The sequence below is a fragment of the Dipteris shenzhenensis genome, chromosome 23 (assembly GCF_047967505.1).
Source record: "Dipteris shenzhenensis isolate YYH24624 ecotype China chromosome 23, Dip_SZ_1.0, whole genome shotgun sequence".
NCBI lineage: Eukaryota > Viridiplantae > Streptophyta > Polypodiopsida > Gleicheniales > Dipteridaceae > Dipteris > Dipteris shenzhenensis.
The window spans coordinates 18,516,259-18,543,509 of record NC_141618.1 but is presented as its reverse complement, the minus strand read 5'-3'; the positions used below and the strand labels follow the sequence as shown (position 1 = coordinate 18,543,509).

Here is a 27,251-nt window from a genome sequence, read left to right as displayed (position 1 = left end):
GACAAGATATTGCCCTATCTTGTCATACCAGCCCTCCCTCTCACTCGGCAATCTCAGCCAATGCTTGCCTCTTAAGCAAAGACCTCTTATTGGCAAGGATACTAGTAATCTTTGTCTTTGTCCATTTGTCAGTGAACTCATGATGTTATGGATTGGGATACCTCCTACAAAAATTTGATGGTATCCTTTGACAAAATTTCTTTCTGCACTTTGAATGGAATAAATAAATCTTTGTAGTTCTTATGAACTTCATAAAGGACATGATGTCCTTCCCCACGCATCTTGCCAGATGCCGACTGTCTTAATGATATCATAGTAGATCGTACCACCACCCTCTAGTATGTTTGCATCTGAATCATCCCCGCCCCCAAAGCACTATGCCATGAATCTCACTGTTGCTACACCTACTGCTATGTCATGATGAGCTACTGCATTGAGCTACTGCATGTTGCTACACCTACTGCTATGTCATGATGAGCTACTGCAATGGGCATTTAAATGCACATTGTTAGGACAAATCTGGGATGGGGAACCTCCTGGGACCTCTCATTTTGACATAGTTTTGAACTTTTTTGCTTGCAATTAGCTAACCAAGGGTGGAGGAGTGTTTTCCAAGAACGACCCCATCTAAGACATTGTCCTAAGGCTCTCAAACCACCCTAGTTACACATTTGAGATCTAGGAAGGGAGAGAACAACGTGAGCCTAGCACTTGATCCCCCATGAAGATGAATTCAATTCCTTCTCATAGTTTTACTTTTTATGCTTGGTTTAAAAGGTTTGCTTAGCTTTGCCTTTTAAAGTTTTGGTCTTTTAATAGTTTTAGATTTTTAGGTTTGCTTTTAAAGTAAAAGTATGATTTTAAAGTGTAATAGCGTGAATCATGAAAAGCATGTACGATGTTTTTGAAAGTAAGATCTCTAGATACTAATTTCAAAATTTGAAACTTGAAACTTGAAATTTGAATTTTCAAATTTCAAATTTGAATTTTAAATTTTAAAATTTGAATTTTGAATTTTGAACTTTAAATTTTAAATTTTAAAATCTGAATTTTCAATTTTTAAATTAAACGTTTGGATGTTTGAAGATTTGGCCATGTGGCCAAATCTTCCTACTAATTTGAAAGAAGCTAGCAACATTTGGTAGCACGGCAAAATTTTCCCAAACCCTGGTGCTTTGAAAGATTTGGCCACACGGCCAAATCTCCCAGAACCTGGTGATTTGAAAGAAGCATGCAAGATTTGGTTGCACGGCCAAAACTCCCCATACCCTAGTTCTTTGAAAGAAGCCTACAAGATTTGGCCACATGACCAAATCTCCCCAAGTTTGAAAGAATGCCACAACCAAATCTTCTCAGTGCTTTGAAAGAAGTCACCAAGTCTCGAAGGATTTAGCCGTGCATCCAAATCTTGCTAGCTTCTTTGAAAGCACCAAGGTCTGAGTAGATTTGGCCATGTGGCCAAATCTTATTGCTTCTTTCAAAGCACTAGTGTCTTAGGAGATTTGGCCATGTGGCCAACTCTTGTTGGCTCCTTTCAAAGCACTAGGGTATGGGGAGATTTGACCATGTGGCCAAATCTTGTGGGCTTCTTTGAAAGCACCAGGGTATGTGGAGATTTGGCTTCTTTCAAACCACCAAGGTCTAAGTAGATTTGGTTGTGTGGATAAATATTGATGGTTTCTTGAAAGCACCAGCGTCCCGAGAGATTTGGTCGTGTAGACAAATCTTACTATGATTCTCCCTTTCAAAGCACCATGGTCTGTGAAGATTTGGCCATGTAGCTAGATTTTGCTGGCTAAAATTCAAAGCACCAAGGTTTAGGAAGATTTGGTCATGTAGTGAAATCTTGTAAAGCATTTTTATCCTAAGTCACACCATCAGATATCAATATTGAACTATAACAAATGTTATGTATGTAGGTGCCACATTGAAAGTGGGGGTTAAAGTCAACTTGCTTGTCAGTGGAAAGATTGTTGCCATTGGGACAATATTCTCTACATCACATGATGACATGTGTCAAGGTGTGCCCTTGGGAGAAAACAATGTATCAATGGCGATCGATATTTGTATGGATGAAAGTGTACTTCTTCCATTTCCTACAATGGATGCATTCTTAGTCTATGAGGCTTTGGGTAGTGTTGTTCGTTGGAAAGCATGATCAATGAGTTTTGTGGACAATGTCAATGGAGCTATTGTACCAATGAATGATATAACATCAGATACCATTGATGTTGAACCTCTATGTGAATATGATCAGTTTTCCATTCGAGAATCATGAAAGGACAAGAAAGTTTTAATATGGGATGAGCAAAAAACCAAGAGCATTGTTGAGGGTGTTGTTTTGTATGTCTACCCATTTGAATCTATAAACTTTGAGATGCTTGGTGAAGGTAATCTGGGTGTGGGAATTGAAAAGTATCATAGTGATGTATTAGGCATCAATACCATCCACTTAATAAAATGGCCCATTACACAAATAACCTTTTTTGATAGAACTTCATTAAGAATCAATGACACCATGAATTTTCCAAGTGGTTCTAGGCAAAAGTACATGGAAGATGAGGACCCAAATGAAAAATCCACAAAAAAGATGCATTACTACATGATAAAGAGGAAAGCTAAAAAACATGGCATGCCATTAGCATCATCTAGACTCACAAGGGATGCAGTCACAAAAGTATCTATGATTGATTGTTGTAAACAAAATTGTTGTCAATTTGCTGATCGTCAAATGATATCCAAATTACGCATAAAGTATTGGGGCCAAAGTTTGGAGGCTCGCACCAATTATGTATATGACACTCTTGGGGTTGCTTGTCGAAAAGATGACAATGGGCAGTTCAAATATGACTTTTCATTGAATGGTATTCAAGTTTGTTGTAGAGCATGGTATGAAATGCATGGTATTCCAAAAACAACATTTTATCGATACAGGGAGCAATTTGAAATTGGTATACGAAGGTGCATGCATGGTAATAAAGGAATCATGTAGAGAGGTTGGGACCACACAGAACTGGGTAGAGCCATAATCCAAGATTTTTTGGATAACAATTCTGAGCGTATGCCACACAAAAGTAGAACACTTCAGGATGGATCAAGGGAAACACAGTTGGTGATACCGGATGTATACAAGCAGGTTGATATTCTCTATGAGGTTAACATGCAGTTCAAGCATAGTTTGGGTTGTAAGGAGATGTCAACTTCCACATTCAACCGTATATGGAACTCTAAATTCAAGCATGTAACTTTGTCAAAAACAAGTGAATTCTCTAAGTGTGGTTTATGTAGTGCAATCAAGGCTCAGCTTGCAGCAACAAAATGCCAAAATGAACGTAATAAGTTGATGGAAGATAGAAGAAAGCACATGTTACAACAAAAAAGTTGTAGAAATGTGTACTACACTTGGCACAGATTTTCTGAAATGTATCCTCAGACATACTTGTGCATTATCCATGATAAGATTAACCAAAAGAAGATAGCCATCCCTAGATTATGCAATCGTTCAAAGGACACAGACAAATCCTTTCAGCTCTGAGTGGCTTTGACTGGCATGATAACACATGGACATGGTCAAGGACGTTATGGTCACTTTTCTTTATCCTTGTGGCCGTCGGCCGGATCCTAACTTCACAATCGGTTCATTGGCTTTGTGTTTGAGAAATCTTGAAAGATTTGATAACCATGCACTTGGAGATTCGGTACATGATGAAATGCCAAGGTCCGATAACGCTCTGCTAAATGCACTAACCTCAAGAGAAGCATTGGATTCTCACTATCTTTCTAATGACAAGCAACAACTTCATCTTGGAGCAGTGGGTGGAACATTCAAAGACCTTGGACTTGGAAGTTCCCATCAAGAAAATCCTTATAAGAAACTACCCAAACACCTATTGTTGTAGTTGGATAATTGTGTTTCTGAAAACAAGAATAGGTACTTGTTTGCATACCTATCATTACTTGTTGCTCGAGGGATTTTCAAGTCAATTCAATTGGGATTCTTGATGGTTGGGCATACACATGAGGATATTGATGCAATGTTCAGCAGGTTTTTAGAGAGGTTAAGAACTAGCCAAACATTGACATTTGCACATCTCATGGATACTTTTAGACAATGTGAGGAGTCTTCTCAGATGCCATTTTTGGTAACAGAAGTCCTTGATTTTAAGAGCTATGTTGATGGATGCCTATGCAATGGGCAAGATGCTTTAGTGGGACACTCAAAGCCTCTCCAATTTTGGTTCTTTATGGGAAATGAAGTTCCTATCATGCAATATAAAGTGCATCCACGATCATTAGATTGGCAACCAAGTGAAGGTGGCATTGAGTTGTGGAAGAGACATCCAAATGGTCATCCAATGCTACCAAGTGGAGAGCCACCTTATGTACCCATGTTCGAGTATGTGAAGGATCACTCACATGTGATAGTTGGTATTAAGGAGTATGTACACTTTTGGGAAAAATGGGTGCACCTGCAAGGTCCAGAAGCATCTTTCACAAAGTTTTACAAGCCGGTAGTGAAGTACTAGAAGAACATGATTGATGAGCTTCATAAACCAAACAATAGCGTAGAGGGCATGTACAAGAGATTTTGGCCAAAGACGCAACATATTGATTGTGTGCAAGTAGTTGATAATGAAAACGATGAGTTTCAAGGAATTGAAGAGTTGAATGATCACTACTGTGGACCTCAAAGGAAAAAGCCAAAACAATCATTTGATCCAATGGTTGATGTACAAAAAGGACACTTTCTTTTGGTCCGACCAGCAGAAAAAATTTACCCAATTTGGCTAGGCATTGCTCAAACTGATGTACAAAAGGATAATAAATCTAAAAATTTCAAGAAGGTTTTCATACAATCTTGGGCACCTATATGCAAAAGACGCAATGCACAAATTGAGGAGGTGTATGCAGATTGTTGGAACAAGATTTGGATGTGCAATAAAGGTGATCCTCCACGTTGGGAATTTGTTGATGCTATTGTATGGTCATGGATTCCAAAAGGTAACCTCTCAAAGAAGGTTTCCTCAAAGAGCAGCAACCTCCCCATCAAGGTGAAGATACCAACCATTGCATGTAAGCAAGCTTTATTTAGTTTGTCTCATAGTACAGATTCCAACTCTGATGCTGACTCCACAATGGAGTGAAGGTACTTGAAAAGCATGACTTTTTTTTCCTTGCACAATGATAATTTAATTGAATACTAACAAATATTTGGAAGGTATGACATTGATCTTTTTTCTTTATCTTTTTTTTTGCAGACCATTGCTTTGTGGTTACAAGTTCTACACACTTGACAAAATATCAAGGACTAGTGTTGCATTCTTAGTTTTTCTCCAACTAAACTAAAATGGTATTTTTGAACACCACCTTTTTCCGAGAAGAGACAAAAAATGCTTCGTTGAACTCAAACATATGATGTTTTTTTCTCGGTTAATGCAGAACATTCACACTCCAAATTGTGAGTTTCATATACACGGCCAAATCTAGTGAGAAAGTCAATGGAGTGCACTCAATGCATTGTAATTGCAACCCCTCAAAAACTATCATGCATTGGTCGAAACCTCAACATTTGACATTTTATTTATGTTGATGCAAACCATGCACATTTGTGAGATTTGGATGGACTGCCAAATCTATGGGAAAAATCAATGAAAAACATTGAATGCTACATAATTACAACGCCTCAAAAATTCCCAAATTATCAGGATTTTCCCAAATTCTCTAATATGGTGTTAACATCAGTATTTGATAGGTAAACATTCTCTGTTATATATGCATCCCTTGAGTTACTAAACATGCAGACCATTGGAGCAATGAAAGTTTGGATGCATTACTCAAGTAAGCTTCTATTTTGCAAACATGGTAAATTATGCTAATGGATCAACTGGAATACTTTTTCTCATTTATGGTCTTCACGTGCAGGCTATTGTCTAACATGCTTCCAAGGGAGAATAAATTACCGACCTCAAGAGATATGGGGAGGCACTATGTGACATCTCTTGGAGGGTTGGAATACAAGTGCATCCATGCATGCATCAATGATTGCATTTTGGTTTGTGGAGCATATATAAGGATGCTTGAGAGTGTCCTACTTGTGGCGAGGCAAGATATAGAGTAGATATCAAAACTTTGGATGTGCCTTGTAAGGTTTTGTGACATTTTCCCATAATCCCTCACATCCATAATATGTTCAAGTGCAAATCCATTGCAGAGCTCATGTCATGGCATTCCTCCCATCGATAAACTGATGGCAAGTGGAGATCTCCCATAGACACCACTGCATGGAAGCATATTGAAGACACATGGCCAAGCTGCAAGGAAGAACCCAGGAACTTGAGACTTGGATTGGGTATGGGACGGCGGTGTGAACCCATTTGGTCTCAAAAGCAACTCCTACAGTGTATGGCCAATGATATTGGTGAATTATAATCTTTCACACTCTATTCGGATTAAGAAAGAACATTTTATGTTATCCCTTCTAATTCCAAGGAAACATAAAGTCAAAAACGTGGATGTTTATTTGGAGCCTTTGATTGATGAGGTGAAGATACTTTGGAGAGGTATCGAGGTGCATGATGTGAGTAGGCTCCCTCATCACGAGACTTCACATTCAAGATGTGTTGATATGGATGATGCATGACTTCCCAGGCTATGGCGAGTGTTTAGGTAAGCATCAAACTTTTAATTATGAGTACGCAATTGATGTGGCATTGAGAACCCACCTTGCTTACGCAATTGCATCTATTGTTTAGGTCTCACTACGTCGGGTTACCATGCATGTCCTATTTGTGGTTCTTTGCTAGTTGCTTCATGGCTAGATGACTTGAAGAAGGTCATCTACAAGAATCACCATCGATTTCTCCCACCTGATCATCCTAGATATGTTGCCCCTTGGAATGAAGTCCCTCCATAGTCAATCATCATCACTACAAGAGATTGGAAGCAAATTTGGGACCTTTCCACAAGTTCTCCACATGGCATAAGCCGATAAAGGTTCATAAAACTATCGTGTGCTATATTGAATGGAAATAAAGATTGCACGCTAACACCATCTCTTGTTTAGATACTCCATCTTTTATCGGCTACCATATTGGTACCACCTCAAGATCAATCACCTACTTGGTCCCATGCATATCTTCAGGAATGTGGCATCTACCATTTGGGATCATTTGATTGGGACATGAGATTCCTTTAGCATAAGGGAGGATCTATGCACAAGAGGGAGGATGCATGAAGCTTAGCCACCAGAGAGACCAAATGGATGCATCTTTTTATCCCGTGCACCATGGACATTATCAAAGAAAGAGATGGTGGTGGTGAAGCGGGCTATCACTACAATTTGTACTCCCACTGGATGCATGAGGTGTTTGAAGGGGGTTTTCACAAAGAGAAAAAAAAGAGGTGTAGAGAAATTATATGGCTTGAAATCTCATGATTGGCACAAGATGCTCCAAGTATGACTTGGCATAATCTCTTTTTCCTTCCAAATTTGTGAGTCTAGAAGCAACTAATCAACCATTGCTCATGTGTTTAGTTCATACTACCTACTAGCATTTCTCATTATGCATCAAAGGATGTGAAGGATTGTATTTACAAGATGGGAAAGCTTGTGAGGTACTTCACACTATACAAAATATGAAGCGTATTAATGCTTGATGCAAGGTTTTCATCTTGCTAATATGGTGCACTTCTTTACTTCTAGGTATGTGAGCTCAAAGGAAATAGATCCCACCATGCTTAAGGATGCTCGAGTTATGTCAGTGGAGGTGGTTTGTTTAGTGGAGGAGACCTTTCCACATTCTATTCTCACAAGCCAACTAGATCTCATACTGGATGGATGAGATTGCTATATGTGGCACTATACATGCATGATGGTTGTTCTTCCCTGAGCACTTCATGAAGAACTTAAAGGGTTTTATGAGGCAAAATGCAAGTCCCAAAGGTAGCATGGCCGAGGGTTAGTTGGTACAAGAGTCACTTGTATATATTTCTAAGTTTCTTGTTGATGCAGTGGATAGATCTCTCCCACGACTATGGAGAGATGAACACTACAAGGCATAGGCCATTTTCCGACAGAAATACCGACACTTTTTACATTAAAATTTTTTTTTTCACGGGCGCAAACGTCGCTATAAGTGTCGCTAAAAGTGTCGGAAAAGGAGCGTCGCTATATAGCAACACTGGCAAACATCGCTATATAGCGACGATGCAAACGTCGCTATATAGCGACACTGTTAATCGTTGCTATATAGCGACACTGATAAACGTTGCTATATAGCGACGATTAACAAAAGTTAAAAAAAAGGGTTAGTGGGGCTAAACAGGGCTTCCTTTTGGCCCTGTTTAGCCCCACTAATCCTTTTTTTTTTTGGTAATTACAAAAGAAAGTTTTTTTTAACAAAATTTCCCTTGCTTGCAGGGTGATACAAAATTGTTCTTGTGAAATGATGAGTAACAAATGCATATACATGTCGGACATATACAACAGTGTTTGTAACAAAATTACCCTGTTGAAAGGGCGATACAAAATTGCTCAAACGAGCGGATATACAAAATGCTACTACCACTACTCATCTAAATCCGAATCATCTTCGTCTTGTTGGCCTATTCCTTGGTCCTCGACACCTGTGTCTTCTCCCTCGTGCTCGCCACCTGCATTCGATCCTTGGCCCTGTTGATTGCTCGCCTCCGATGATGGGACGCTTGAGCTTTGACCCTAAGAGTGAACCATATAAATCAAAAATTAGATTGGAACTTAAATTAAAAAGTGAGATTACAAGTAGGAGTAAACTTATACCGTGCGAGCAACCACCTCAGCCCAATCGACTGTCACTCCCATTGCCTCTTGCTCAATGAACCACGACTTTGTTCCTATCCGAAATGCGCATCGCGTCTCTACATCTATAGGAAGACGACCCATCGTAGCTTGCTGTGGATCCAATTTACGAGAGTTAGAGTTAGCTAAAGTGCATGTAATATGTAAGTAAAACAAATAGAACAATACATTAAATGGGAAGAAGTAGACTTACCACGGTTGCCTCGAACGCATACCGTCCGCTTGCACCAAAGTGTGAAGTACCTACGATGTCCAGCCGTCTCTTCGCAGCCCTCCTCTAACCCGCGAACATTTCGGGATGGTCCCTATGTTGCTTCTTGAAGTACTTCCAATCAGCTTTGTCTGCCCAGATGGGTTTAGCCAACCCCTTTGTAATGGAAGTACGCAATGTTGATCTACGATGCTTCAGGACCAAACCCATGCGCTCTCGCATATAATTGTCATTAAACTCCACATTTGGCGGATTAGGGTATCTTTGTTTTAACTCATCGATCACCACCTGCTTCTTTTGGGCATCTTGATACCGCCAATCGGTATTTATGCTGCTCTTGAAGTGATGACTCATCAACCTCCTCATGGCGGCCATCACTTCTTTGCCCTTTTTATCTTCTATTATCTCTCCGGCAGAGTGGTTTGATAGGAGAGATCCCCTGATGAGTAAGGGGGACTGACGGTAGCAGAGTCTGAAGGAGTGGAAGCTGCACGAGCACTTCCGGAGCGAGGAGTAGCAGTGGGAGTAGGAGAGGGAAAGGGACCTGACTGATACTGTGTCTCCGGACCAAGTGGAGACCTAAAGGAGTGTGAGTGTGCTGACTCATCTACATCTCCCGAGTCAGCACAACATGAGCCTGTTGAGATATCAAGCTCTATCCCCGATATATCTCCTGGATGACTATCATTTATGTCACCGCCTATGTTAGTTGTACTCGTGGTGTAGTTAGACTACCACGTATGTTTTTGGTTTGGGTTCACATATGAACCACGTATTCTAGGGTTTGACATATAGGGTATTTCCCTCTTCTATTGTATGGTTGTTGTGTGTGCAAAAGTGAAGAAAGGCTTCACCCTCCAACCTTGTGTCCTCTCTCTTTTGTGTGTTGTGAAGAAAGCTGAACTTGAGTCTCCTATCTCTCTCCCTTATTCTTTACATGGTATCAGAGCCTTGTTCGTGGTAAGGAGCTCAAGAAAGCAAGCCAAGTTTGTGGTGTCCTGGTAAGAGGACCAGTGTTGCTTTCCTATTTCGAGTTTGGGAGCAAATCTCTGCAGGTAGCACAGCCAGAAGTGCAGGAGTGCACTGTTTCAGATTGAGAGGCCCTTCGCGGTGTGGCGAGAGCGCAGTATATGCGTTTGAGGCCGTTTTGGGGCTCGTTTTGAAGGCAGAAGTTCTTCGCAGGCACTCAGAAAAAGGCCCTGTTTTTTGTTGTGCAACCACTGCGCGGCTAGTCGGTGGAAAGGTGCCACAGAAATTGCATCGTATGCCTGTGTGCAGAGATATTGGGAGTTGCAGATTCATGCCTGTTACCTGTTGATGCAAAATCGTCACTAGGAAGTGACTGTGTGGTGAAATACCACTTTCGTCAGTGTTGCAGATCTGCCCCTGTGAGGCTTTTTGCAGAAGTTTTGCTATTTGCCCTTGTGAGGCATTTGCTGTGTTTACAGGTTGCTGTTGCAATTCGTGATTTGTAAAATGTCTGAGAATCTGTCTACCATTGTCAGTGAGAAGCTTGACAAGAACAACTTCCAAGCATGGAAGTTCAGGATGACAAACTTCCTTATGGGAAAGGGAGTTTGGGAGTACATCAGTGGTGAAACTGCAGAACCAGTTTTAGGTGCTGCTCCCACTCCTGCTGAATTGAAGGCCTTTAAAGAATGGCATGAAAAAGAAAGGGGCTAGCCACACATCGCTCATAAGTACGAGTGGAAGAAAGTCAAGAAGGTAGCAAAAGAGGACCCTAGTCTATAGCATGTGGAGGCACGACAAATCTAGATGTAGCAATATGGATCCTTGCATTTGGAACATGGGGTATTGCATCATGGGAGGCCCAATTTGTAAGTATCGATATCAAATTATATTGTGTTTATGTGGTTTATTAGGAGGTTGTTCCTTTGTACTAACCCCTCTGCAAATTGTGTCATCTTGCAGCTTGATATCATGGGCAGATACCCTAGTCTTGTTGAGACAGCCTACTGTCATGGACATGGCAGGAGATCTACTTGGAGGCACTTCTATGATGAGGGTTGATTACCGAGGAGAGTATGGCCATGTTACTAGAGTGCCCTTGCAGGCTTTTAAAGTACTTAAAAAATGTCAATGTTGTAAATAAAGATTTGATCTTTCATACATTGATACATGTTGTCCCTCATTTATAGGCTCTTGGGGGTATTGAGGAGGAAGAAGGCAAGGATATTCTGGGATTTGTGAGTCATTCTTTTCCTTCTCATAGTAGTGAAGGGCCTCCTTGTTTCCTTCTTCTTCTCACCGTCGCTCTCGCTTCGGTGGGTTTTAGCTCTTGGAGAGGTTCCAAAAGTTCCTCTTTCACATCCTTCGCTACGATCGAAGAGCTTTGAACTGCTCTAGGGGTCTCTGGTTTCTTATGGCTTGGGGGTTGAGGTAGAGGTAGCAAGTCCTTCCTTAGCCTCCTCTGTCCTTCCGGAGTTGGAAAAGTGAGGAGTAAGCACCTTTCTCGATGGGAGGGAGAACCCTCCTCTAGCTTTTTGAGTAGCCTCCGAGTAAGATATCATGGCGGCTCCCCTCCCAGCTCTAAAGTTTGACAATGCGCATCCATTCTTTTCCTAAGGTATTGGCTTTTCACTCAAGGTGGGAGAAAGTCTGTCTTGTTTGCGGGTCCTTGAGCCCCTTTTTAGGCTCGACTGAAGAAGGTTGGCTGCAAGTGTTCTTTCTCTAGGGAGTTCGGGAAATGTGTCTTCAAAGGTCACATCAAAAGACCATTCTGGCTGGGATCGATTATTCTGTCAAGTTAGTCTGTCAGTTCTATCTGCTGATACCAAGACTTCATCATAGTCATTTCCCAGACCTTGTCTCTATGAGCACTCAGTGGTGGGCAGGGGAATCTAGTGTGAAATCTTCCATCTTCCTCTCCCTCTTCTTTGTCAATTTCCATCATTTTTTCTATTCCATCTCCAAGAGGTAAGCAGATTGTTGCCTTCATTAATGAAGACTTGCTTTCTAAATCCATTGAATGGCTTAGTACCCATGCATTGATTGGTTTCCTCTTAGGGCCTAGATCTCCTCTAGCCTTCATTGAGAATTGGGTGAGAGAAAATTGTGTTAGACAAGGCATTAGTGTTACCAATGTTAGATTTTTAAGGAAAGGGTTCTTTGTCTTCCTATTTGAGTGTCCCAGCATGGCCTCCAAGGCTCTCAACTGCACCCTCTGAACTATCAAACACCAACCTCTCTACTTAGAGAAGTGGAAGCAAAACTTTAACCCTGATTTCCCTAGATCCACTATTACTCCTGTGTGGGTAGAGCTCCCAGATCTACCCCTCTCTCTCTGCAACCAACTAGCTTCCTTGTGCAGTGGTTTGGGTGAGGTACTTGGAGTTGATCATCCAACTAATAGTTCTATTAATCCATGTCCATCCTTTTCCATGCAAAACCTTGGCCATTGATTGGCTCTTTTTCTACCACTAATGGGAGCCATCCCTTTGATTTCCTTTTCCTTGTAGCCCACTCCTTCCTTTTGTGGTCGTGCAAAGTGCTTCTTATCTATAGTCTTTTTAGGAAAGCACTAGTCCTTCTCTAGCGCTTTAGTGACCACTCCTTCCATCATCCATTCCATGTGCCATTGTAAGATCCAAGGTCCACATCCAACTCCATATGTCATCCAATCATCAATTTGGTCACAAAGTTCTTGTCATCATCTCCTACAATCAGGGTTCTTCATACAAGCGCGTAGTTATTTCCAAAAATATAAACTCAATACAAAAATCTTCTAAAAAAATAGAGAAGGCCAAAGTCGTGGTTTTCTCTAGCTACTATCTTCTACCCTATTCATGCTAGCTACATGTGCACCTATCCGTGCTACTTTCTCCTACACATGTGTGCTATTATTCATGATCTACATTTCTTATCTGATACAAAAAGATACTAGTCGCACAAAAAAACCTATCAGTGGCTACAATAGCTGTAACCTTGGATGCCCCACCTCTCCAAAACTTTAATGTGCGCCAAAAGGAATTGAACCCATGACCTCCTTGTCCCCACCTGTGGTCCCTAACCACTAATCCAACCACCAATAATGTGACTACAAATGTATAGATTTTGAATATATTTATACCTTGCTAGACGTTTTTTTGGCCCCTCCCCCTTTATGGCTTGCAAAACCACCTCTAGCTTAGCAAAACCACTTGGGCCTCCATTATGAGCCCTCCACATAGGATGAGGTTAAGTTTCCTAATCCTCCCCTAATCCATTCCTTATGAGGCCCTTTTAAGACCCCATTTCTCCCCTAATGTAATGAACTTAATTTTTTTTTTGTATTTTTGAATTTAAGTTTATCTTAGATAATGTATTTATATTTTTAATTTTTAATTCATTTTACATTAAATGTATATTTAATTTAGTTTAAAATGTTTTAATATATATATATATATATATATATAGATATGGGGGGCTTACAAGTAGATTTAGCTGGTTCCTACATAGTTACACGAGAGTGGAGCATTGATATCTAACACCCCCCCTCAATGTTCACCTGCAAGTGAACTTACTTTTTCGGCCCAATGCCAAGTCGATGAAGATGCCTCTCCACCAAGTCTCTTCCAAGAGCCTTTGTGAAGATGTTCGTAGCATTCTTTGTAGTCAGACAGTACACTAAGTCAACCTCTCCATCCATGATGAGCTCGCGTACAAAGTGATATTGAATCTCAATGTGTTTTGTGCGAGCGTGGAGCACAAGGTTCGTTGCGATTGCCATGTAACTTTGATTATCACATGATAACTACGTAGGCTTGTTCTGCACTGCACCTATGTCCCCTAAAATCATCCTCAACCACATTGCCTCACAAGAAGCAAAACATGCTGATTTGTACTCAGCCTCGGTAGAAGAAAGAGCAACTGTGAACTGCTTCTTGCTGACCCATGACACAGCTCCAGATCCAAGTGAGAAACAGTAACGTGTCACTGATCTCCTACTGTCCATGTCTCCTGCCGAAATCCGAGTCACAAAATCCGGTCAAGATGTTGCCCTTGGTATAGGTGATGCCATAATCAAGTGTGCCTTTGATGTATTTCAGCACCCGCATCCCTGCCCTCCAATGGTTCTCCCGGGGCTTATTGGAAAACTTGCTTAGTACACCAGTTGCAAAACTGATGTCCGACCATGTGTTGCACAAGTAAATCAAACTGCCCACAAGACTTCTGTACTTCGCTTCATCCATCAGTGGTGATGAATCCTCATTTGAGAGCTTCACGTCAACCTCCATCTTGCACTCAGCCATGCCAAATGCCTTCAGTATCTCTCCAGCATACTTCAGCTATGAGATGAAGATTTGTTTTGGCTCTTGCCGAACTTCAATCCCCAAACAGAAATGCATCAGTCCGAGGTCTGTCATTTCAGACTCTCTTCCTAGCAAATGCTTTGTCTGCAAGATCTTCTCTTCATGGTTCCCTGTTATGACAAGGTTGTCCACATAAAGGACCATGATCATACACCTGCCTCCTTTGAAGATATACAAATTTGCATCAGATGGGATTCTCCTAAACCCGTTTTGTAGAAAATAGGCATCAATCCACTGGTACCATGCTCGTGGGGCCTGTTTCAGCCCATAAAGTGCCTTCTTCAGTTTACAAACTTTACCTTCTGAACCGGGGATCACAAAACCTGATGGTTGTTCCATGTATACCTCCTCCTTGAGATCTCCATTCAGAAAGGCAAATTTTACATCCATCTGAAACACAGGCCAGCTTCCCTGGGTAGCTAAAGCCAAAACACTGCGAATTGTGGTTAGTTGAGCTGTGCGAGCAAAAGTATCCTGATAATCAAAACCATGTACCTGTGCGAATCCTTTTGCCATGAGCCGAGCCTTGTACTTATCCAACGTGTGCCGTCGGACTTGTACTTGGTCTTGTACACCCCACTTGGTGCCGATTACCTTGCGTTTTGGTGGTCGATCCACAAGGTGCCAAGTGTTGTTCTTCATTATGGAGCCATACTCCGACTGCATAGCCTCCATCCACCTATCATCACCCTGTGCCCCTTCAAGACACTTGGGTTCTTCAGCACGGATCACCTCTATCATCAAAGCATAGTTGACCAAGTGTTCTTGCGCCCTTCTTTGCTCCTCTAATCTCTTGGACCGGCGGGGTTCGGATGGTTCGTCCTCAATGGTTGGAGGTTCTCTGTTGTCCAAAAGCTGCTTTATCTACTTCAAGAATGGCCATTGCCATTGTGGTTCTGTAGGCTCTTCTTCCTCTTCTTTATCTTGAATCCTCCCAAGCACCATTGGGGGAGTTAAGTTTGTTGTTGGTGGTTGTACTGGATGGATATCCTGGTCCTGGTTGTCTGGGAAGGAAGCATCCTTCTCCAATTGATGCGGCTGTTCTGAGAAGACCACATCACGACTTACTATTACCTTCTTGGTAACAGAATTATAGAGACAGTAACCCTTCACCTCTTCACTATAGCCCAAGAAAATACATGCTGTTAATGTGTTTGCTGGCAGCAGCTGAAGCTTGGCGTAGAAGGCTAAGCTTGTTGGGGCCGCTAGACACCAAGAGTCAGGAGTCGATTGATGAATGCTGCCCGCTATAGATATTGTTGGAGGTGCTGGGCAGCCATCACGGGGCCATCACTATGTAGAAGGCCTTTGAGGCTGCCTTTGAAGCGTTCGTTTGAAGAGAAGCTCATGCATGGGCATTTGTTGCAAAGGAGCAAGCTAACCTTCTCTCAAAATAAGAGACTCTCTCTCACAAAGAGTAGACTCACAAGAGGTCTCTCTTTTTCACAATGGAGCTCTCACAAAAAATTGAACGAAAATCTTCAACTCTCATGGACGGAATTCTTTCAACTGGAGAATGAAAGAATGAACACTAAAAGAGAACACTCAACCTCAATCTAAAACTTATCTAGGAGAACCCATGAACTCCTAAGGCAAGCCTATAATTGATCTAAGAGACTAGACCTAAGCTCTGATACCATGAGAAAACATGAATGCCTCAGGATCTATGGAGCGCTCTAAGGTGGATGGAACCTACGTGGAAACATGATGAAGAGAGTGCTCATGACATGCACCTCAAGTCAATTAGGTTCCAAGATAGATTAGCTTGGACTCGTAAAGAGAATCTTGAGATAGTGCAGTGCTTGATTGATATTACTTCAAATGAACCTCCCTTTTATAGGTGAGGGTACTTACATCCATTTGCTTGCCCACATGTGGGATATCTCCTCCATGCCATGTGGCAACTTTCCCTTTACTCATACCTTTGCCCTACATGTGCTCATGGCACCACAACTCTCAACATTCTCCTCATATGGGGGGCTTATAAGTAGAGTTAGCTGGTTCCAACGTAGTGACACGAGAGTGGAGCATTGATATCTAACAAGGGCCAAGAGGATGGACAACATTTAGAGCATGATTACTAACCTAGTGAAGACCCTAGCTAGACAGGGGGACCCTCAGGCATAGGCTGACTTGGTGCTCAAAAGAAATGAGTTTAGGATTCAAGAGCAGATTCTTCTAAATGACTCTAAAGTATACTTTAGAGATTGGTGGGCTGGAAAAGCTGACAGACCAACCTATAAGAAAATAATACGTCTGTCTCAACAGATAACAGGATCTCGTACATAAGAGAGAAAACAAGATAGTATGGAGAATAAAAAATTTGATTATTGTAGAACTGATACAATAGATGGCGCTGCCTCCCAACCGTGCACTCCTGTGAAAGAAGCTTCGATGGCATGCTCGAAATAGTAGAAGATGGAGGCTGGATGCTAAGGAATCAGGGTTGCTGTAGCCAGTGATAAAATGGGCTTCACGGGCTTGCTCTTATATAACCACCAGTCGTAGTCGGTTAGGCTCAATTGGGCAACCGACCTAGTCTGCCCAAAACGATTGACTGGGGGTCAGTCCCGAAATAGGCCATCGACCATACGATAGAACCAGTGTGCAAAATAGAGCAACTAACCTATGGTTTTTACCGTTCGTCCCAGAGCCAATTCGAGATCATCTAAGGCTCCAAACGGGCCCCTCAACCCCAGAGTGGGCTACCCTGGGAAATGCTCCATCTACCCTCAGTGCGGTCAGTCAAGGGATGCCTTCTCGCACTTGCATGTAACCTAGTTGGTAGTGTGCCAACTCTATCTAAAGCCGTCCAGCCATCAGGCCACACATGGCCCCCATCTGGTGTCCAAACCAGCACCTACCAGATAACCGAGCTACTCAAATGCCTTCTCCTCATATGGGGGGCTTACAAGTATAGTTAGCTAGTTCCCGCATAGTTACACGAGAGTGGAGCATTGATATCTAACACCCCCCCTCAATGTCCACAAGTGAACTTACTTTTTCAGCTCAATGCCAAGTCGATGAAGATGCCTCTCCAGCAAGTCTCTTCCAAGAGCCTTCGTGAAGATGTCCGCAGCATTCTCTATAGTCAGATAGTACACTAAGTCGACCTCTCCATCCATGATGAGCTCACGTACAAAGTGATATTGAATCTCAATGTGTTTTGTGTGAGCGTGGAACACCAGGTTCTTTGCAATCACCTTGCAACTCTGATTGTCACATGATAACCGCGTAGGCTTTCTGCACTACACCCATGTCCCCAAAATCCTCCTCAACCACACTGCCTCGCAAGAAGCAAAGCATGCAGATTTGTACTCAGCCTCGGTAGAAGAAAGAGCAACTGTGGGTTGCTTCTTGCTGACCCATGACAGAATTCCAGATCCAAGTGAGAAACACTACCCTGTCACTAATCTACGTCTCCTACCCAATCCGAGTCACAGAATTTGGTCAAGATGTTGCCCTTGGTATAGGTGATGCCATAATCAAGTGTGCCTTTGATGTATTTCAGCACCCATATCCCGGCCCTCCAATGGTTCTCCCGGGGCTTATTGGAAAAACTGCTTAGTACACCAGTCGTAAAACTGATGTCCGGCCGTGTGTTGCACAAGTAAATCAAGCTGCCCACAAGCCTTCTGTACTTCGCTTCATCCACCAGTGGTGATGAATCCTCGTTTGAGAGCTTCACGTCAACCTCCATAGGGGTACCAAGTGTCTTGCACTCAGCCATACCAAATGCCTTCAGTATCTCTCTAGCATACTTCAGCTATGAAATGAAGATCTATTTCGGCTTCTGCCAAACTTCAATCCCCAAACAGAAATGCATCAGTCTGAGGTCTATCATTTCAAGCTCTCTTCCTAGCAAATGCTTCATCTGCGAGATCTTCTCTTTATGGTTCCCTGTTATGACAAGGTCATCCACATAAAGGACCATGATCATACACCTGCCTCCTTCTCTGAAGATATACAAATTTGCATTAGATGGGCTCCTCCTAAACCCATTTTACAGAAAGTAGGCATCAATTCACTGGTACCATGCTCGTGGGGCTGTTTCAACCCGTAAAGTGCCTTCTTCAGTTTCCAGACTTTACCTTCTGAACTGGTGATCTCAAAACCTGGTGGTTGTTCCACGTGTACCTCCTCCTAGAAATCTCCATTCAGAAATGCTGATTTCACATCCATTTGAAACATGGGCCAACTTCCTTGGGTAGATAAAGCCAAAACACTGCGAATTGTGGTTAGTCGAGCTATGGGGGCAAAAGTATCTTGATAATCAAAACCATGTACCTGTGCAAATCCTTTTGCCACGAGCCAAACCTTGTACTTATCCAACGTGCCGTCGGACTTGTACTTGATCTTGTACACCCACTTGGTTCCGATTACCTTGCATTTTGGTGGTCGATCCACAAGGTCCCAAGTGTTGTTCTTCATTATGGAGTCATACTCCGACTGCATAGCCTCCATCCACCTATCATCGCCTTGTGCCTCTTCAAGACACTTGGGTTCATCAGCATGGATCACTTCTGTCATCAAAGCATAGTTGACCAAGTATTCTTGTGCCCTTCTTTGCTCCTCTAATCTCTTGGACCGATGGTGTTCGGATGGTTCCTCCTCAATGGCTGGAGGTTCTCTGCTGTCCAAAAGCTGCTTTACCCACTTCGGGAATGGCCGTTGCCATTGTGGTTTTGTAGGCTCTTCTTCATCTTCTTTGTCTTTTATCCTCCCAAGCACCATTGGGGAGTTCAATCTGCTATTGGTGGTGGTACTGGATGGATATCCTGGTCCTGGTTGTCTGGGAAAGAAGCATCCTACTCCAATTGATGCGACTGTTCTGAGAAGACCACATCACGACTTACAATTACCTTCATGGTAATAGGGTTATGGAGACGGTAACCCTTTGCCTCTTCACTGTAGCCCAAGAAAATACACTTCCGGCTCGTTGCTTCCCATTTGGTCCTGGTAGCATCAGGCACATGCACAAAACAATCACATCCAAAAACTTTGAAATGTGCAGCTGAAGGTTTCTTACCAAAAAAGGCTTGCAGTGGAGTCATACCATTCACAGCCTTCGTGTAGCTACAACTCAGGATGTAAACTGCAGTGTTACATGCTTCAACCCAGAAAGTCTTCGGCAAATCTTTCCCTTTTATCATACTCCGGCCCATTTCGCAGATGACGCGCATCTTGCGTTCTGCTACTCCATTTTGCTATGATGTATGTGGCGGGGGTTTCTGACTCTTGATTCTGTGACTTTTGCAGTAACTTTGGAATTCAGTTGATGTGAACTCTCCACCTCTGTCTGATCTCAACCTCTTCACCTTCCTCCCCATTTCTTTCTCGACCATTACATGCCATTCCTTGAACCTACTAAAAGCCTCGTCTTTAGTCTTCAAGAAGTATATCCATATCCTTCTACTGTAGTTGTTGATCAGCATCATTAAGTAGTAGGAACCACCCAAAGCTTCCATCTCCATCTTTCCGCAGAGGTCCATGTGAATGAGCTTTAGAGGAGCCTTTGCCCTGCTGGCCTCTTTAGGAAAGGGATGCCGATGTTGCTTGCCCATCATGCAAGCTTCACATACATCGGGCAGATCTGAAATTTCTAGTAGGTCTGCAATCATTCCACTTTTATGCATCTCCTTCAAAGAACTAAGGTTTAGATGACCAAACCTTTCATGCCACAGCTTAGTGTTCTTCACATCTGCTCGAGCACTGAAAGTTGAGAGTTCGTAAATGTTGTTGCACCGTGTACCTTTAGCAATGACCTTCCCTTGAAGATCCAGAATCTGTGCACCATTCTTATTGAATTGAACTTTGAGGTCCCGCTCCGTGATCGTAGAAATGGACAAGAAGTTCCTCTTGATATCTGGCACATAAAGAACATCAGACAACTGTTTTACACTCCATCTGACTTGAGAGCAATCGTACCTTTTCCTTTTGCTGGACATTTTGCATCATTGCCGATTGCTACCAGGATGTCATTCTCACCGGATGTAGAGAGGTATACTAATCCTTCTGACTGGTCATGTGGCACGATGCACCACTGTCAATGATCCACGGTTCACATCCGCAGGTACATGAACTGCCTCCATGCAAATCTCCTCAATTGCTATGAACAACTCTATTAGTGCTACCTGCGTGCTATTGCTAGACTCTTTCCTTACTTCGTTCTTCTCATCTGCAATCTTCTTTCGGCACTCATTCTGCTTGTGCCCTGCCTTGTTGTAATAGAAGCACTTGATCTTCTTCTTTCTCTTTTTATCATCAGAAGAAGATGGGTTACTAGAGTCCTTACCCTTACCTTTCTTTGATCCGGTCTAGAATGCGGCATCTCCTCCTCTAGAAGCATCGCACTAAAATCCTCAAAGTTGAGGGGCGGATTGATGTTCTGCGTATTCAGTGCCGTAACAAGACCATCTTACTTTGGTGGGAGAATTCGTATGCACCTTCGTGCTAGATTCTTGCTGGTGATGGTGATGCCAATCGTAGTCATCTAATCACGTAGATTCTTCACCCTGGTGATGAACTTCTCTGCCGCTTCAGACTCAGACAATTTTTTGTTCACGAGTTGAGTCTCCAAATTCTGAATCCGCATCTGATTCGTTGTCTCGTACTGATTTTTCAAGACCGTCCATGCCTCCTCCACTGTGGTGACATGTTGAATTAACGCCATGACGGAATCACTAACACTGTAGACAATAGAACACATCGCATCTGCATTTCTTCTTGTCCACGCAAGAATCTCATCCGTAGTTGGTACTATCTATTGTCCTACATTGGCTGGATTCGGTCTCGCAATCGGCCTCACGTCCACCCCAGTGGCAGTGTCCTAGAGCTCGTATGTGCTTAGGATGGTCTTCATCTTGAACTTCCAGAGTGGATAGTTAGAGCCGTCTAACTTTTTGCTTTCGTCAAACAGTGGGATTCATAGTCTTGCGGGCTAGGCCATCTCTCACAATGTGCTCGCAAACAGAAAACACACTACCAAATCTTCTTACTAGAGTCCAGGCTCTGATACCATGTAAGAAAATAATACGTCTGTGCTCAACAGATAAAAGGATCTCGTATGCAAGAGAGAAAACAAGATAGTATGGAGAATCAAAAATTTGATTACTGTAGAACTGATACAATAGATGGCGCTACCTCCCAACCATGCGCTCCTGTGAAAGAAGCTTCGATGGCATGTTGGAAGCAGTAGAAGACGGAGGCTGGATGCTAAGGAATCAGGGTTGCTATAGCCAGTGATAAAATGGGCTTCACGGGCTTGCTCTTATATAGCCACTAGTCGTAGTCAGTTAGGCTCAATTGGGTGACTGACCCAGTCCACCCAAAACGGTCGACTGGGGGTCAGTCTTGAAATAGGCCACCGACCATACGATAGAACCGGTGCACAAAATAGAGCAACCCAAGAGCCATTCAGGATCATCTGAGGCTCCAAATGGGCCCTGCAACTCGATATTGGGTTGCCGCGAGAAATGCTCCATCTACCCTCACTGCAGTCAGTCAAGGGATGCCTTCCCATACTTGCATGTAGCCTTGTTGGTGGTGCACCAACTCTATCTGAAGCCGTCCAGCCATCAAGCCACACATGGCCCCCATAAGCCACACATGGCCCCCATCTGGTGTCCAAACCAGGACCTACTCGATAACCGAGCTACTCAAATGCCTTCTCCTCATATGGGGGGCTTACAAGTAGAGTTAGCTGGTTCTCGCGTAGTTACACGAGAGTGGAGCATTGATATCTAACACAACCAAGGAGTACTTCAAAAGTATTAGAAGGAAAAGGTCTGAAGAGGTACCTCTTCTTAGAAAAGCTATCAACTACAGGTGGCTTGGCTTCGTACTATATGTATATGCAAACACTTTTTGGGCTATGAATTAATATACACTCCTCTTATTTTTATGGCATTCAATTTCCTTGTGCAATGTTTTATCAAAGAATTCTTTGTGATGTAAATGCTTTGGAGTTGTAATGTTTTATTCAGAATTGTAATCGTCGGCTTGTATATGTACTTCAATTTCCAGTACTTCATTCCTTAACTCATTTAATAATATATAACACATTACCAATAGCTATAGATGTGCATGGAATCGTGCAAGTTAAAATGTTGTTGGCTATAGGAATTCCATAGTACATTGTAGAAATGGGATTCCTGCAACCACACAAAATTCTTTAAAAAAAAAAAAAATCTATAGAGTATCTAAAAGCGGGTCTATTAGTGCTATTATAAGTGTGTCTTGCTATTTTATTAATTTTCTACAGAGTGTCTATTAGTGCATCTACTAGCACATCTAGACATACACGTGTCCCTTTGTTACATAGATGCGTGTTTAGATGCAGGTCTATAGACGCGCTAATAGATGTGCCCTTCACTTTTTTTTATTTCAAAAAATGCATTTGAAACTGTGTCTATGGATGCATTGTGTTGAGGGATGAGAGGGAAGGGATGAAAAGAGAATAACAGGGATGGAAGAAGGAGGCATGTAGAAAAGAGAAGAGAAGAAAAGAGAGGGAAGGGATGTAGAAAAGAGAAGGGAAGAAAAGGGAGGTATGGGATAATGAAAAGAGAAAAAAAGACAGAAGAAATAGGGGTGGATGTAGAAAAGAGAGAAGAGGAAGAGGGATGGGTGTAGAAAAGAGAGAGAAGGGATGCTAAGAGAAGGGATGTAGAAAAAAGAAGAGAAGAAAAGAGAGGGAAGGCATGTAGAAAAGAAAAGGGATGTGGGCAAGAGAAGAATAGCAACACGAAAGAGGGATGGATGTAGAAAAGAGAGAAGAGTATGGGAAGGAGAAGAGGCACTGAGTGTTAAAGAGAAGAGGGGTGGAGAGGGGAAAGAGAGAAATCCTACACCCATCTCATTTGCTAATGTTCAAGGCATTGCAAATGGCCAACATAGGACATAACATGAATTTAAAAAAAGAGAAAGGGAAGAGTTTTTTTTCTACAGCTCAGATTGTCTGGTATGGGGCGGATTACGTTGCTTGTGGATGCATACAGAAGGAAAAAACACACCCATTTTTCATAAGAATCAATGAGAATCAATAGAAGGAGACCAAAGCAAGGCACAGCAGACACAAGGAATGAATGAAAAGGAGAAACAAGGCAATCATGGAAGGAGATAAAAGTAAGGCATGGAGAAACAAGAAAGCAAGAGAAATATAGGATGGAAGAATCACTTACCTTGAAGGAATTTGAAGAGGAAGCTTGGCAGAGAGGAAGCAAGATGGAGAGGGAGCTTGGTGCAGAGGGAGCAAGGAGGAGACATGGCACAACAAGGTCGAGGGAGCAAGATGTTTGTAGGAATCGTATTTATAATGAGTCAAAAAATGGTTTAAATTTTGGAGTTTTTAGACTATTGGTATGGTAGTCGATATCATTGTTGGTCATGGAAAATGGACAGCGGTGGTATGGTTGTTGATTTTTTTTAATGCCTATACTGATGACCATATGACAAAAATAGAACACAAATATTCTTGGGCTCAAACTTTTATTTTGATTTTGATGAGTGGAACCTCATCAAATGAAGGCCTAATAACCAGGGGATCAGATCGGATTAGCTAGAGGTTGCCTTGTCCTTGCACATGCTACAAACAAGTTTGACATGAGTGTCATATGGTCATGCTCCACATGAGAGCATATGTCCTAGGAATTATTATAAGATGCTTCTCAACTTCCTGATGTTAATGTCTCTAAATCATCTATGAGTCAATGGTGTTTAAGTTTATGATTGCATGCATATTGCACACACTAACATTATTTATATAAACTATTATAGAGGATGAGGTAGAGGATGAGGATATCAAGAGAATACCTTCACCTTCCATGGTTGCACTTGACATGGCCATGCAATCAAGGAGATTAAAGTTACCTTCAAGGAGTGCTAGAGAGAGTCATAAATCACACTTGGAGCTTAAAAATAGTATCTCTAAAGTGAGAGAGAGTATAATCTCCTTGATATCCAAGACAACCGTATAGATGAGATAATGGATGCAATTCTTTGAGGCATGACATCACATGTACATGTGATTTCTGAAGTTCAAGAGCATCATGCAAGAGTTGCAATCAACACCTTTGTATGATCATGCTCGGATGTCAAATATACAAACCTGCCTTTTGATCCTAAATTTGCAAGCAGCATATGCTAGGTCATACACGAGTATTAAGGTTAGTATGTTATATCAATTGATGTTTGGATCTTATTTTAACAATTATTAATATTACATTCTTAATGTTTCTTGCATATATGAATTGCCCTAGGTTGCTCCAAAATATGTTGCTTGACAAAGTACCATGTTGCATCAAGGAACTAAGTAAAAAAGATGTTGAGAAGTGTTGGGATTGATTATAACACTTTCTACACTTGTCCTAATGATTGTATTCTTTTTCTTCATGAGCATGAGGATTTGATTAATTATCGAGAGTTTGGGGCACATAGTTATGGGTAGCACTTGCAAGGTCAAACCATCCAAATAAAGGTCTTGAGATACTTTTTAGTCATCACGAGAATACATCATATGTTTAGGTGTAATTCCATAGTAGATTTGATCACACAGAATGCCATGCATTGCTCCACTGATAATACTGAATTAAGGATTCATCAGATTGTGCTCTTGGGAAGAACCTAGATTACATGTGGCCAAACGTTTTAGTAGAGCCACATAATTGAGATATTTGGCTTGCAATGGATGGCATGATAAGATCTACCAGTGGATATGTGTTCTCTTTTGGGAGTGCTACAGTCACTTTGGAGCAGCAAGAAAAGAGATTGGAATAAGGATTGTATATGAATGGAGAGCATCCTCCACAAGGTATGAAGAGGCAATCAATCTTTTATCTTCCACAAGTCATAAAAAATGACAACAAAATCATGCAAATGACAAGTCAACTCCATTTTTAGAAAAAAGCTCAAAAATGTACATTTTTCAAAATTATAGGGACAAAATATACACTTCATGTGAAACATTTTTAAAAACTACTACTTTTATACAAAAAGAATGCATAAAATATTACTTACATTTTTACTCTAGAACCTAAAAATGTTTAGTATTATCAGTTGGAAAATGTGTTCTCTTCTTTAATTTGAAATACATGACAAATTACAAAGGAGAAGACACTGCTTCATTCAACTAAGAGAGTCATTAGAGCTTTTGCTTAAAAATACCGATTCTTTTTAGTACAATTGCCCATATATTCTTTATTCAAAATCCATATACAAAATTTCTACATCCTACAAATTAAGCAGGTGCACACATCGAAGAAATCCAAATATTTGTCTAAGAACCTCGATCATACATTCCCTTAATTGCATTGGTTGAAAGAATTTTTTATCAATTAACTTCCACATAAGTAACAAAATTGCCCTCATGGATAAGTTTTGTACGAATATACATTTCTAGAATAGTTGTTGTAGATAGCATGCTATCCACAAATTGATAGTTGGTAAAATTGATGTTACTTTAAGATCTAATATAATTTAATGAAACGCTTTTACATTGGGCTAGTGCATTGTCTAACAAAACAACCTTTCTTTTTATACAAAGTTGATCAAATGGTTGAATTTTAACATATTTTTATATTAAGATGTGTTGGTATATATGGAGTCCACAACCATAGAAGAGGTTTATTCAAAGAAAACATGTCTCTAGAATCAAATAGAAACCCAATGTTTCAAACGGTCAAATTGTAGTGTCATGATAAATTGTCATTTTACTTTGTTTCAATCTATTGGTTTGATTTAGAGCTCTAGCCTTTGCAAACATATAATGTTTAGTTTAAAAAGTCTAGATTTTGAAGTGTGAATGTGAAAGTAGTTGTTGTTTTGAAAAATTAATGAAAGTTTGGATTTTGGAATCCACAATGTTGACAAACATGAGAAAAAAAACTATTTTTCTAATAAAAGGAAATTTTTTGTTAACGTGACAATTTTCATTTGAAAAAAGATGAATTTTGATTCATGAACAAACAAAAATATTGGGCAAAAAATTGTCATGTAAAAATTTGGTCGAGGAAAAATTTTCAGATGAGATGAACGTTTTTTTCATCGATGGAATTATCAACTCATCGACAAAATTTTTCCCTGTTGATGGAATTTTCAACGCATCGATGGAAATTTTTTCTGTCAATGAAATTTGGGATTCTAGAATCCTGTTATTTCATTAATGGAAAGAAATTTATTTTCGTATGGATAGTTTTTCTTGGAATTACATTCATGTTTGCATTAATGGATATTAATGTTCGTTAATGACACTTCAAATTATTGAATCCAAATGCTCTCAACTATCGTGGGCTACCTGAAATTAGGAGTTGCAGTTGTTGCTAATCTAGCTTCATGAGCCATAGGTGGGGATCTATCTTTCATGTTAGTGTCTACACAAGGAGTTCTGGCATTAGATCCTACAACACTTGTACTTCCATCACTGTGTGTGCTTACATACTCTACTCCACTTACACCTTGACTTTGCCAAATTGATCTTCTTCAGATTTTTTTAGAAGACTACAACCTCTTTGTCAAGGTGCAAGCTATTGTAGCAGCTCCTCCTAGGGCCACACAATGATGAATGCTTTTTCTTGAGTCACCAAGTGACCCCTTATGCAAGGTGCTCCCCTGATTTTTTTATTTCACAATACTTGGATTTCCACTCAACGGAATCGCAAACATTAATGACAAATTCCCATTCTGGACCATGTGACTTACGTTCTTCCACCTATGCACATGGAATAGCACTTTGAGAGGATTGTGACACCAACATAAATCCTCAAGCCACATATCTTGGTTAACAACCTCACAAGTTGGTTCAAGCATTGGGATAGTGAGGGGATAGCGTGAAGAGAGTGGGAGAGAAGTAAGGAGTCTCACTTGGAGCTTTCTCACATACATGTAATGGGGGAAT

The 27,251-nt window shown here is 41.3% G+C and overlaps 1 protein-coding gene and 1 long non-coding RNA gene across 1 annotated transcript; one reads left to right on the top strand and one right to left on the bottom strand.

The window, feature by feature from the left end:
- LOC147887079 (agamous-like MADS-box protein AGL11) overlaps positions 1 to 27,251 on the top strand; it is a 176,550-nt gene that overhangs the window by 54,115 nt on the left and 95,184 nt on the right.
- Positions 8,496 to 8,839, bottom strand: LOC147887080 (uncharacterized). The gene is made up of 2 exons (XR_015543189.1): positions 8,798 to 8,839; positions 8,496 to 8,716 (listed from the first exon to the last, which is right to left on the bottom strand). It is a non-coding gene; the product is annotated as an uncharacterized LOC147887080 (long non-coding RNA).